This window comes from Polypterus senegalus, chromosome 10, assembly GCF_016835505.1.
Source record: "Polypterus senegalus isolate Bchr_013 chromosome 10, ASM1683550v1, whole genome shotgun sequence".
Classification (NCBI taxonomy): domain Eukaryota; kingdom Metazoa; phylum Chordata; class Cladistia; order Polypteriformes; family Polypteridae; genus Polypterus; species Polypterus senegalus.
In genome coordinates, this window is record NC_053163.1 from 116,250,771 (window position 1) to 116,265,155 (window position 14,385).

The 14,385-nt window shown below is 39.7% G+C and overlaps 1 protein-coding gene across 3 annotated transcripts in view; it reads left to right on the forward strand.

Moving 5' to 3' along the window:
• Positions 1–464: 464 nt before the first annotated feature.
• The window catches only part of LOC120537442 (H(+)/Cl(-) exchange transporter 5), an 80,180-nt gene continuing 66,259 nt past the window's right edge, over positions 465–14,385 (forward strand). For 2 of the 3 annotated variants that reach the window (XM_039766378.1, XM_039766381.1), the window contains exon 1: positions 465–791. The gene's annotated coding sequence lies outside the window, so the exon portion shown is untranslated. Of the gene's footprint in view, positions 792–12,932; positions 13,050–14,385 lie in introns of those variants that run through there. The other variant, XM_039766379.1, reaches the window with a different exon arrangement.

The following is a 14,385-nucleotide window of genomic DNA, read 5'->3' on the forward strand; positions in this document are numbered from 1 at the left end:
TTTAACTTGATAGCTCAGATATTTTACAACTTTATTACACACTTAACCATGCTAACGTAGCTTTTGAAATGCGTCTGCTTTTATTTACTCAGGAGCTAATCCTTATTTACCGATTATTTTCTATTGTATGCATTATCTTAACAATGCATTTAATTGTGGCCATACACCTAGTCTTATAAATTAGTTTTGATTAAACACAATTTCAGGAACTCTGACAGAATACAGAAATATAATTCGAATAGGTAACAAGGTTTATTTGCGTGTCCATATCAATGTATATAAAGTCGAGATATTTCATTAGAAACTAAAACATATATTGAAAATAGTTTGCCGAAAACACATTTCTGTGCTAGATACCCGTTTCTGCGTTCATTTGTAGTCCCCACCGCTCCTTCTTGTAGTCAGACATTGCGTACTTCCACTTCCTCTCCGCTGATTCACATTACGTTGCCATCCGTAGCTCCGCAATCGACTTGTCGTCCAAACAGACAGCTGAGCTAATTTGAGAGCAGTCGCTGAAAGGCTCGATTTTTTTTTCCCCCTTTTGCTACTATTGCTCACTCAGACTGAAGCGAGCGTATTTGTGTGAAAGAGGCATCCCTGACGGTTTGCTGCGGTCGCAGCCAGTGGTATGAAGAGTCGAGGTCGTGTTCATCCGCGGGAGCCAGCGGGGCACGCGTGGACGGGAGACGACGGAGTTCTAAGATAAAAGCGCAATTAAGACCCCTGTCACAAGACACACTCGTCACAGCTCCCCAGTTAAAACCCCGCTGCTGACACAGGCCAGGACGGTAAGCATCCTTTTAAGTTAAACACATTCTAGAAAACATAGTAGAAGGTGTTCTGGATGAAACTTAATGTTAACCGGTTCAGTGGTCTGGCTTAACCGGCAGAAAAATAACCGTGCAGGACGACCGGGCTTCCTCCAGCTTGATCGCGGGTTATCTCTGTGAGCGATCGGTTTTGGCCGGACGGGGCATGGGGCAGCTGTAATGAGCGCTGACGGATTTGCTCATTGTGGAACTCTCATGACCCAACAAATTAGACAGTGCAAACAAAACAATGTTATTTTGCATTTTTTGGGTTTGTACCCGATGAACATTGCGAAACCGGGCACGTCAAACCTCCAGCTGATTTGTTTTTCACGTGAAAGACCTCCATCCTTCCTGGAAAAAGTCTAATAGTGATAAGCTTTAGGACTTAAGAGTAAAGTCATTTCCTCTTGTATACGATGTAGGCTTCCTGATTTAGGGCCGATTTCGTCCCCAGTAGAAAGAGAAAAGGATGTGTTAATTGCGCTGTTGCTATCAGAAAAAAAGAAATGAAATGTAGTGCCCGCGTTTTTATTGTATATTTAAACTGTTAAACACATTTAAGCTGTTTATTACATACACACTCCTAGAATCTGCGTCGTTCTTTTATCCAACTACTCCGACGTTATTCCCGCATTCCAGTAATGCGAGTTTGGTTAGCTGGTGACCCCAAACTGCGACCGTGCAGTCCGAAGTTTTATTACATGGAGATGTTGTAGTAGAGATACATCTGGTAACTTGGAAAGTAGCAACATATAGCCCGAACCCAGTGGCCTGACTTGGAGGTTTTTTTTAATTAGCTTTATAATTATTAGTGTTACGCTTAGATTCTTTCGTGCGTTGTCTCTTTCATGTGACTAAGTAGAACACTTAAGTAGGGTATGTTCCTAATAATTCTTCAGCAAGATAACATTAAGCCCATGAACGATTGAGGCTCGCCCTTTTCAATGACGATTATACATTGATCCGTCTGTTAAACCGATTCGTGTTTTCTGTCAATTAAAATGAAGTGTTGTTTATCATGGCGCTGGAGAGTACAGAGGTGTTGTATGTTGGTTTAACATGCAAGAATTTCACAGAACTCTGTAGAGGTGACAAGACTAAGTATACAACCCGGCGACACAGCAGGTAACCTTGTCATTTTCTCATAGTGCCTGCAGCCATTGCAGATTTCCAAGCAGGAATCTTTCCTTGTGCTCAGCACCCACAGTCCAAAGAGCCAGTATGGAGAGGTGTGTTGCCCACTTTTAACCTTGAAATGTGTTGCTCTGTGAATGGCGTCCAGGTCCACTCCCCATTTTTGCCCATCACGCACCCCTCAACTGTGTGTTTCTCTGGCATATTCCTGAGAATGCAGTTTGTTGTGTACTTTTTGTTCTTGAGTAACAAGGCCAGAGGAGGTGAATTTGCTTAGTGGCGGATTTTCATTCCTCTCCCCCTAAGATGACTACTACCCTTCTCAGTGTGCCAAAATCAGACTTTAGAGATAGTGAGCATTTTGTGCTTGAGTATGTCTTTCTTATCTCTTAATTCACGGCAGTTGCTTTTAGAGACACATAAAATGTAACACATTTTGATATGATTAAGTAATGAAGTAAATGTGTAAGGATTGATGAGTGGCAGTTGTTTGATTTGGAGGACTGGCCTAAAATAAAGACTGTTAGGTTTATTGGTGACACTAAACTGCACTGCTATGAGAGTCTGTGTCCTGCTGTCCGTTGTTACCCTTTCCAGAGTTGGTTGCTGCTCTGTGTCCAATGCTGCCAGGGTAGAGTTCAGCTCCCTGAAGCACTATACTACAAAATAAAGTTTCAAGATAGTGGGTGGATTTGTTTTATATTTAGTTATGTGAATAATGAAAAAAGTGAGCTGGACATGTGTTATTTTTAGGAAAGCAGTCTTGTCCAGTGACTAAGGAGTCCGGGAACAGGATTACTTTTGGCTCAGTCTGACTCTTACAGAGCCTGTCTTTGTTCATTGTGAAATAACTTTGTATTACTGTGTAATATTATTATGTAGAATTTTTTTATTCAATTATCCTCTGAACTGGCATGGTTAGAATAAGGTGGATATCCCCCTTGCATGTCATAAAAGGCAACTATAGGTGTCTGGTGTCAGGTCTGACCATAAATACTTATTATGCTGAGATATTCCCAATATTCTAAGGGGAACCAGACAATTTGGATGAATGAAGAAAATGGCTGCAACACCTACAGGGAAAGAGGTGGAACTTTATCAATCTGTTTTGGTTACTGTAGTTTGAGTTTATGCTGCCTCTAGTAGGCATCTTGCTTTGCTTTTGCACATGCTCACTAAATTTATTTTTTTGATCACATGAATAGTTTATAAACTGAATATATCTCTTAAGTTTTTATAGATTCATGGTCCAAACTTACATATTACAAAACTGTGGCGACTTAAATCCAGTCCCAGCACCATCAGATGTCGGGGTAGAAGTCGTCCAGGGTAGGGTGCTGGTACTCACCTCACATGCTTCACACCTCTATAGAGTCAGCAGTCCAATCTGCTGTACATACTTGTGGGATACTGTAGGAAGAAACGCGGAACATCTCCACTCAAGTATGGGGGCACCAAACTGACTGCAACTGGCTCAAGAGCTTAAACTTAACAATCAGTTACATTATCTACTGCATCGATGTGTTACCCAAAATCTATCATTTGTTATATTTTGTAAAGCACGTAGATGGTGTCGTGGTAGTGCTGCTGCTTTGCAGTAAGATGATTATGGTGTGCTTCCTGGGTTCTTTCTGTGTGGAGAGCACTTTGAGTAGTGTAAAGTATTATTATTATTATTAAATCGCATCTATTCTTGTGCCTCCCCAATTCTTGTCTTATGTTTCTCTCTGAATTGAAGAAACCGTGGTGTATAACATGTATTTATCAAGTGCATTGTGGGTTTTTTTTTTTAAACATACTAGGGGGCTTTGTCCCCTGCCAGCGCTAAACGCCATTGTGAAGAGGGGGGGCTGAATGCACCCCAACAAGATGCTCCTCCGAAACCCCTCTTAAACGGTGATACAATGGGAAGCAAGTACGTTTTTTTTTTTTTAACCTCCTCTTTGCTCGATCAGCTGCCGGTTTGCTCCTTTCCGTCCCGCATGATCTGCATTTCGTACGGCGCTTCAAACATTTAAAAGCCTGTACAGCAGCTGTCCTTTTGTCTCACTGCCTTGTCTCTTTTCTCCCCTAGACATCCTCAAACACTATTCAATCTCTTTTCGCTGTTCCGTTATTTCACTGAGTAATATTTTCCGTTTATTTGCGCTAATGCAATCTTTACTATGATTTTTTTGAGACTTTCAAATTTTTCTATTTCCATTATCTCTAACTTGCTCTGCATGTGTATCGCCCAAGCGTTTTTGAATTCTTTATGATGTTCTACTTTGTCTTTTTTCCAGCCCTGGGCGTGGTTAAATCTCTCTGAATATACACACAGATTATTTTGGTTCTTTTTTGCATTCTTTTTCTCTCCAGCGCTTTGGGGTCTCTTTTCGACTCGCTGCTTTTTCTTCGCATAGTCGTTGATGTGTCATCTAGAACGTATAAACTTTTTATAATAGCCGAGAGTACAGGAAGTGTGTCTGCCAAAAGCATTTCAACGACTGAGAGGTTAGATGGCCGTGGTCTTGTTTGAAAATGGTTGTAAGTATGACGTGACTTGACCGTCTTGTGGGACGTGAAAGTGTCTCTCTGTCTCTCTTCAAAAAAAATTGTGTCTCGTAAAAAGGAAAGAAATTAATGTTTTTAATAATAGAGTAGGGGTTCGCCAACCTTTTTTCTCCCAAAGAGCTAATTTTACAAAATGAAAATGGCCGAGAGCAACTTTACTCTTTATTCGTTTATTCTCACAGTTTATTTCAACCCAGACAAACAGAATATGCTTGTTTTGCCTGAACATTTACAAAATGGCTGTGTCCACAACTCACATTTTGCATTAAAACATCACAAAAAATATTTAGTTCACCTGCAACTGCATTTTGTATGTCTGTATGCATTTTCTAGTGTATCTCACACAATTTAATTAAAACATGAATGCTGTCAAAACAAAACAGTGCAATTCCAAATACACAGGTATTCCTTATTCATTTGTCTTAGTGTTCCATGTCACTGTTTCACTTTATTCACATGTCCAGTTGCATGTGTGATGTGTTTTTTAGTTAGTCAGATGACTGGCACTGCATGGAGTCAAGAAGAGGGGCAGGCGTATGGTGGAGTGTAGCCACTGAGGTTCACTCTTATGGAGTCATTTAAATGTTCGTCTGTCAGTCGTGTTCTGAACTTCGATTTCATGACATTACTAAGCTCCAGAAATGCTAAGAATGCTGTTGAGACTTTAACTGTACATTATTTTGAAGGTTTACTAATATATAATATATAAAATCCAATGTCTGTCTGTCTAATTAAAATTAGTTTTTTTTGTTTTTATGCTGCAATAAGAGCCTTTTGTTCTCTGGTTTTGAGTCACTTGCTTAGGCATTCAGTGATAGAGACAACAGCAACGTGTGCACTTCCCCTACTCTTCATTCCATCTTCAAGCACCAGAGTGTAGAGACATGGTGGTGCCAAAAAGAGCCCGATGTACTTGTCCCATATTTTCATTTTGCCTCTCCCACCATGGCACTGGAAATGGTGACACAGAAGCCTTCTTTGCATTTACTCTTATTTAATTTACCGCATCATGTGGAGGCACAAGAATCAACATGATTCAGTCCTCACATGTTACCTTAATGTCTCACTTGCCAGTGGGTGGTCTTGTGTGTAAAACGTGCCTGGCTAACAGCGATTTATTTGTTGTGTAACTACATACTCTGTTCTTTCTCTAGCTGTATGTTCCTTGTTTGAAATGCTTTGTCTTGTATCATGGAGATCCTAATTCATCCACAAAGTCACACTGCTATACTCAAATACAGTGTGTTTGAGGTTATTTTTATTTCTGAAGCTCTTAATGTATTATGACCAGTAATCCGTATGGTAAAACCATGTGTAATGTATTTTGGATTTATTATGAGGGAACTGTCACTGTGTGGGATTTTTCCACTGCATGCAAAATCTCCTGCAAGACAGAGTTCTATTGTAATTTTATTTATGGCAGTCTTTATTGTACCTGATTGTATATACAATCCTAAATCAGAAAAAGTTGGCACATGATGGAAAATGCAAATACAAAATGCGGTGATTCTTAAATTTGCCTTGACTTTTATTTTATCACAGACATTGTGAACCCATTATATTTCATGTTTTGTCTGGTCAGCTCAATTTCTTTTGTCAATATACATTCTGGCCTGCAACACACATTCCAAAAAAGTTGGGACGGGGGCAACTTAAGGCCAGTAATGAGGTAAAATACTTAAGTAATGATGTGATGTCAACAGGTTATTGTAATGATGATTTGGTATCCACCAAAGGCTGAGTCTTTGAGGAGCAAAGATGGGCAGAGGACCTCCAGTTTGTCAACAAATGCTTGAGAAAATTATTGAAATATTTAGAAACAATGTTTTTTCTCAAAGAAAGATAGGAAGGGTTTTGTATATTTCTCCCTGTATAATGCATAATATCATTAAACAATTTGCGAGATCCTGAGGAATTTCATTGCGTTAAAGGGCAAGGACGCAAGCCTAAGCTGAGCACCCGTGATCTCTGATACCTCAGACAGCACTACATCAAGAATTGTCACTCATCACTAGCTGATATAACCACATGGGCAAGAGATTACTTTAGCAAACCTTTGTCAAGCACTATAATACAGAGCTACATTCACAAATTCCACTTAAAACTTTACTGTGCAAAAAGAAGCCTTATGTTCACAATGTCCAGAAATGATGTCCACTTCTCTTGGCGCTGAGGCATCTGGGATGGACCATCACACAGTGGAAACATGTATTGTGGTCATACAAATCAGTATTCCAGATCTTTTTTTTGGAAGACACTGTGTGCTCTGGACCAAAGAAGAAAAGGACCATCCATAATATTACCAGCAACAAGTCCAAAAGCCAGGGTCTGTAATGGTATGGGATTGTGTCAGCAACCTTGGCCATGGTAATTTATACTTCTGTGATGGCAGCATTAATGCAGAAATTACACTGAGATGTTAGAGCAACATATGCTGCCTTCAAGACGACATCATTTCCAGGGACGTCCATGCATTTTTCAACAAGACAACGCAAAACCACTTTCTGCACACATTACAAAGGCATGGCTGCAGAAGAAAAGGGTACAGATACTGGACTGGCCTGCCTGCACTCCTGACCTGTCCCCCAGCAGAGAAAGAGTGGAGAGTTTTGAAATGAAAAAATGTGACAACAGCCCCATACTGGTGCATACCTTAGATTTGTTTGTAGGAAGAATGGGACAAAATGAACACCTGAAAAGCGTCATCATTTGGTATCCTCCATGAGAAAACGTCTTTTTAAGTGTTGTGAGAAGGACTAGAGACATTACAAGTGGTGAATCCTTTACTGTCCCAACTTTTTTTGGAATGTTACAGGGCTAGGAGTGTGTGATATGTATAATCTATGATAGTATCTTGATTGTTTGGTATATGAACTGAAATTATTGAGTATGTCACTCTGTTTGCAAAAAACAGTAAAAAGAAAAAAAAGCGCCTTGAGGGTCGTCTCGTTCACTGTCTCATGTAACCTAATAGGATGGACGTGGTGCGCTGACTGAACACATGCGCATCAAGTGAAGCTAGCATAGCTGCCTAAAATTGAGTGAGCAAACAGCGCCAGGGAATAAAAAAAAAAAACCCTTGCAATCTACATTGTTCAATTTAATTGGTAGACGTGGATCATTCTCGCTTGTCTGGAGGTCGTTTGGCTTTGAAAAGACTGATGTTGCTTAAAATAAGGCAATCTACAAACTGTCGGAAATTGTTTGCCGTTATAGACAGCTCAGCAGCTAACTTGTTTCACCATCTGTGAATTGAAATTGGGGGAAAAAAAAAATTTGTATGAACTATTACTCCATTTGAAGAAATGATGTAATACTTTCGACTGAATCATTTTTATTTCTGTAAGAAGCATATACCTATTGGGCACGTTTTAAATTCACAAGCCTTCTTGGTTGGGGGTCCTCGATTCCAAAGCACTTTTTTTTTTTCTTCTTCAGTACTTAAAACACTCGCACTGATCCCTGCCTCCTTGTCTCGCTCCATCTGCCCTTATTGCTGTAAAAAGAAAAAAAGTCTTTTAGCAGCTATTTTAAAACAAATTCAGGAATTCGGAGAAGGTGAGCCTTTGCACACTGCCATTGAAAAAGAGATCAAGAGCTACTTGATGACACCTAAAGTGGACAGTGATATAAATCCACTTGACTGGTGTAAAACACAAGAAGTACTTTTCCCCAAATAAAGTACCTGTATATATCCCTGTCTCAAGCAGCCTTTCTGAGAGGTCTTTCAGCACTGGAGGAAAAGTTGTAACATGTAACTGGGTTGCTCTGAAGCCAGATGCTGTGGACAGACTGGTGTTTGTGTCACACAACTTGTAAATTTACTCTGTAGAATTTTACAATTGATTGATTTTTTTTCTGATATCTTTGTGCAATATCAGACAGAACTTGTTTACAAATGCTATACAGCAGTCCCCGGGTTACGTACGAGATAGGGACTGTAGGTTTGTACTTAAGTTGAATTTGTATGTAAGTCGAACAGGTACATTATTTTAATAAATGCTATTGTTGACCGACTGTAACCAAGTGCTCTGTCAATGAATGGAGTTTCACCCCTCTCTGACCTTTTTATTATTTCTACTTTATTTTCAATGGTGATGGTTTTTCTCTTCTTTACTGTTTCACCAACACTTGCATCAGATTTGTGTTTCAGAGACATTCTTGAAGGGTGAAGACAAAAGGTTAAGATGAGATCTTCTGCACAGCGCTATAGTACACGCTATCACAGCAGGAAGGCACCAGTCGTCAACACGTCTGATGTACTGACAAGAGACAACTTCCTGCTATGTGCGTAACAGTACAAGCAGGCTTGCTATTGAGAATGATTGGGGGCATCGACGAGGGGTTCATCACCAGCCCACTTCACAGTCACCTCCACTACAGTGCCTGCAGCGTCTGCCCACCGAGAACAAACACGGTGTAGCCAAATGCGGGTAGTGAATCGCCCAACCCCAATTCAACAGCCAGCCATCTGAGGCACACTACAATGCTACCTCCGCTGCCCCGTTCACCCTCAATGGCTTCCATTCAACCAAAACTGGGTCACCGCTTGCAGCATTACCAGCCGTGTGTGCTGGGCGAGCAGTGAAACACCCCAATCGGCTCCATCCAGCCTGCGTCCAGTCAGGAGCAGTAGCTGCGGCAGCGTAGTGAGCGGGCAGCGAGCCATCGTCCTACAGACGAGCGATAGCTGTGGCGCCGGTGACTATGGACCACAGGTCACTGCTTGCCGCCAGGAGCTGCCCGAGGGACACTACACTGCGTGAGCAGCGAAATCAGCCCCCTCCAGCCACCACTTGCAGCATCCCCAGACCGAAGATGACGGAGCGGCAGTTACTGAGGCGCATGCGTCGCAGCTGCGGCCTCGTTTGTAAGTCATAGGTCGGATGTCCGTAACCTGGGCACTACCTGTAGTGTGTTTTTTTTCCCCCCATCCCGCCCCCTGTACAGTATTTGACAGAAGCTTGGATTTTTACACTATAGTACAGTATGTTAGATTTTTGTTCTTGCTTATATGCTGCACAGTCTATATTACAGGAGACCAGTTTGTTTATCCAGTCTGTAATGTCAAATAATAATAATCATAACTTAGCTGTGTAGTTCCGACAAAACAAGACACTCTAAGAGTATAAATATAGAGAAGTCATCAATGTTTGTGGCGTCTGTGCTGAATTGCACATGAAAGCTGCTGCTTCCCTGACTCTGGGAAGTTTTGTCAGATCACAACTGCATTATTGCACGATTTTGATGGGTGTATTCCTGTTGCTCTCAAAGAGAAGACATGGCAAGTCATCCCTTCAGTTTTGTTGTGTCATTAAACTAGAATTCGTATTAATCAGTCAGGTATGGAGTGGAAGTCCTTAATTTCATTTTTCTGTTGCTATTTAAACATACTTTTTTTTTTTTTTTTAAAAAGCATCTCTAGTACATTTTGTATTTCTTGGGAGAGGGTGTGCACATCTGGTTAAAATGGTAGATTTTAGGCTGTACATGTTTCTGAATTGTTACCAAAATAATTAAATATGTGCTTAATTGTCCTGTTAAGCAGTCTCATTCCACCATTAGCAATTTGTTTTTCTGATACATTTGCCCCATTAAAAAGTTTTAAACGTGTTGTCTTCCTTGTTCTGAACTAATTGTATCAGTGAGGTCAGCCTAAAGATAAATGCATTGCTTATTCTATGGTCATCATGAAAAGTTAGTAAGACTGAGCTGGGAAAGAAGCAGTGATCTATTGTCCTAATGCAAATTAGTGCTACTTGATTGAAATTTATTTAAAGGAAGATTTTATCTGGTGGACATCTCGATGTAATTTGCCTTTGCCAGGCAAATAACAATAGCAGAAGACTAAACAGGATTTGTCTTGTCAGCATGGGACAAGCAGTGCTCACTTATTCCTAGCAGGTTTGTTCAATGGCGACGTGCACAAACTTTTTGTAGTTTTGTTTTTTTAAGTATTGAGTCCTTTCAAGCCCACAATGCTTTGTATGTTTACAGATATGATAGGCAGAACACAAAGCAACACAGTAAAGAACAAAAGCAGCATATAATGCATACAGTGGTATTGAAAAGTTTAGACATGCCGGTCAAATTGTAATTTTCACTGACTGTATAAGACACTCGAAGTCAAGACACCCTCTGCAGGGTACAGAGGCAAAGACCCTATATTTATTAACAATATAATGCACACTTACTATTTATGCCCTAAATTTAATAAATAAAATTGCATAATTAACAAAAACAGCAAAACAATCAATCATAAAGCCAGGGATGGAGTCCTGGCAAAAGCAGGACACTTTGACATTTTGTGAGATCTTTCAAGTAAGGAAAGCCAAGGTTTCAAGGTAAGGCAGTTAAGCTCACTAGTCATGGCACTGAAGAGTGTTGATGTGTTTTGCATTGCATGCTATTAAGCAGATGCAAATAAAAATTTTAATTATATTCTGTACACTTAGCAAGAATGATATTCTAGAAATATTAAAAATGAGGGTGGTGTGTGTTTAGTCTCCTTGCCAGGAGTTAACTCCTCCTAACTAATTCTTGTCTGCACCTACAAGAACTTCTAGTTGAGACATCTTTCAAAGCTCCACAAACCTCCTAATTTTCACTACGGATTTCCAAAATCTTTGGAACGCCGTGTGTTTCAGAATTTTCATATGAGTATTCTTATGCATACGTGCCCAAAGATATGGATAAGAAGATGTCCACAGCACTCCAGGTACAGGCAGAGAATGGGACCAAAAGCCCATGCTTAATGTCAGGTATGGGAGTAAAATACAGAGGGCATAGATCTGATGTTGGCAAACTGTATACCATTGGTGTGGAAAGCATAAATATTAAGGAAGGGCATTTTGTATCTTTTTTAATTCCGGCTTCTTAACATGAACTGTAAAGCTTTGTCCTTTTTTTAGACTTAACATATTTTAAAAGGGTAGGGGGTGCTTTTACAATCAAAGATGCACTTAACGGCTGTTGTCCTGCTTTGCAAGAGCAAGAGGCTTATAGATGACGCTTTGCTTTTACAAGGATAGGATTTTGCTTGGTAGAGTCCAGTGCAAAATATCCCGCAATTGAGTGCTGCCCCATCTGCTGTTAATCTAGCCTGTCATGCATAAACACTCCTTACTTTTTCCTGTAACACTCACTGTCATTGCAAAAGTGTGCAGTGTGTTATTTGAGGAATAATAAAGCAGGAACTAAACATCTTGGCACGTCTGTTGCATGGACCACTCACATAGTGAACAACTTGTGGAACGGTTATGTCCTAAAAAGTGTTTTTGGTAAACATTTGCGATTGTTTTAAATCTGGCATATTTTAATGTATAAAAGGCCATATACCATACTCCACTACCAAAATGTCTAAAGATAATGTAATTTTGGTGTCCTTTTCATCCTTGCATCTTTTAAGAGAACTCCGCAGAAGTAGTTCATATGTTATTGAGACTTGTTTCTGAAAGTGATATCATGTTCTAACGTGTGCCATTTATTTATATTCATCCTATATGAGCTCACGTGAACAAAGATCCTTTGTACATCATTACCCACTGGTATCATCAAAACAAAGACTAATAATAGACCGAATTACAGTTTCTACCCTGTTGCTGTTAGGGCATCGAATGCCACCTAATCGCCTTCAATGCAGCAGTGCAATAGATGACATCTTGTGCAATAGTGTGTCTTGTGCAATTAAGGTCTTATGTTGAATGTTTGTGTTCTACCTTATTTATTCTTATCCTTTCGTAATTATATTTATTTATATTTTCACACTGCAGGGACTGCACCTAATTTCATTGTACTTGTTACAATGACAATAAAGATATTCTGATTCTTCTATTGGGTTGCATTTGGTACTCTTCAGAACTTTAAGGAGTTCAGTATACCTGCATGTCAGCTGGCTACAGATTCAGTGTTGTTTTCTGCTTATCTTACTCATTTTTAAATCCTTGCTACAGTTATTTTATTTGTGTGTGTTAAGTTATACTGGGGTCATCAGTTTATAGCAAACCAACTTGTTAAACATCTTATCTACGGATGTTCTTGCTTAGTTTGTAATCTTTCCTGTTTTTGCTTGCATAAGTGTCTGGCTGCATGACTTAGCATATTTGGAAGGCTTCATAAAGATGTCATTTTTTTAAAAGCTTTGCCATTAAAGTTTGTGTTCATTCTCTCTAATTTGTATTCCTGCTTACTCCATTAATAATGAACACAAATAAATGTTTTACAGTAATGTGTCATAAATGTTTGTGGTTAGGTGCTGCCACCTAGTGTTAATATGGCGCTATCATTTGTGTGCCCCCTGCTATTGCTAACAGGGAAGGTACTGAAAAAAGAATTCCCAGAATTGAAAGGCGTAACCATTGACTGGAAAGCCTGGCAAAGCATTAATCAATTGGTCGCTAGTGGCTGTAAGTAACTAAATTGATACATGAGCAAAGTATTTGCCTTTAGCACACATGAAATGGATAATAAATCAGGGCATGTGTATAAAGGGTTGTTTCCAGCTTTATGCCCGGCATTGCCAGGAAAGCCTCAGTGACAAATGGATGGGTGAGTACTTTACAAAGAACAAGGTAGTGATGTTTGTTTTGTAAACTCAAATGGCAACAGAAACCTGAAACTCCAACGTGGGTGGCATAAATTATGGGAAGTTAAAGCTGAGTTTGCTTCTGTGTACATCTTAAACCTTTCATCTTCTTCACTTTTTTTATATCCAGTACATAGTGGTTTGGTGTATCTTGCAGTAGCAGTGGTGCAAAGCAGGAACTATTCCTGGTCTCCAGTTCTTTATGGGGGGGGGTGCATATACACATTAGGCAAATTATTATAATGGGCATTTGAAAATACCACAAAGCAGGCAATTGTTTGCCTATCGTGCCAACAAAGCTTTAATGTTTCTTTATTTTTTTTAATATATCATCTCTCCTGATGGCATTTGTCATAGTGAGTAATACTGTATTTCCAAAAGTGATTTTAAAGCAAATTTGCTGTAGAACCCAAATACAACTTTAAAGAATTTGCTGTAAAATGTATTGGGTAACATCTCTGTGTAAATGGCTTTATTGTAAACTGTCTTCTTTATTGCAGTGTGCCTTACTGTGATATTTGAAGTTGAGTTGCTCTCTGGTACTGTGGTAAGACTGCCCACCCTTCCTGGACTTTTGACCCAATCTCTCTCTCTTTTATGGAGTCATGTGGGAGGTCAATGAGTTCCACTCAACTGAGTTTCTGTTTACATCCCACGGATCATTTCACTGCCCTTACAGGAGTAGTCCCATTACCTTTTCATTATTTTTTTCCATGGTTAAACGGAACAGGTAAATGAAATGACTGTGCTGCCATAGGATGTCTAAATCCAGTTTATAATGAGTGATGTCTTAAGATGAGGTGTGGTAGCTTTGAAAGCCCCACATTTTCTTACACAGTGTTCATCTGTCAAAGGCATATTTCATGAGGGCCCAATTTAGGATGGTCCTGTCTCTTTTACCAGGGTTACAGGGAGCTGAGGTTTGCTAAGATACTGGAACAAACCCTGGATGGGAACGCTAGTCCATCACAGGGCACGTCAACATCTGTACCACTGTTACTCATTCCTTCTATATCGGCCAGCCAATATTGTGTGTTCTAAGTCAGTGACAGATATACAAATCTGTGCAGTTGTACTAAAGTTTGTAGTATGCCATCACTTAAAATGTCAAAGTGCCTGTTGGTAAAGTACATTCCTAACTCCTAAAGTTCCTAAAGTTTCAAAAAAAGCATTGTTTAATCGATTCCAATACCTACACATGGCACAAATAATTAAAAATAAAATCGGCTATGTACTCCCAGTGTATTGATAGTGTCTTATATTATGTTTAAAAATATTGCAATATTATATTTTCAGGAT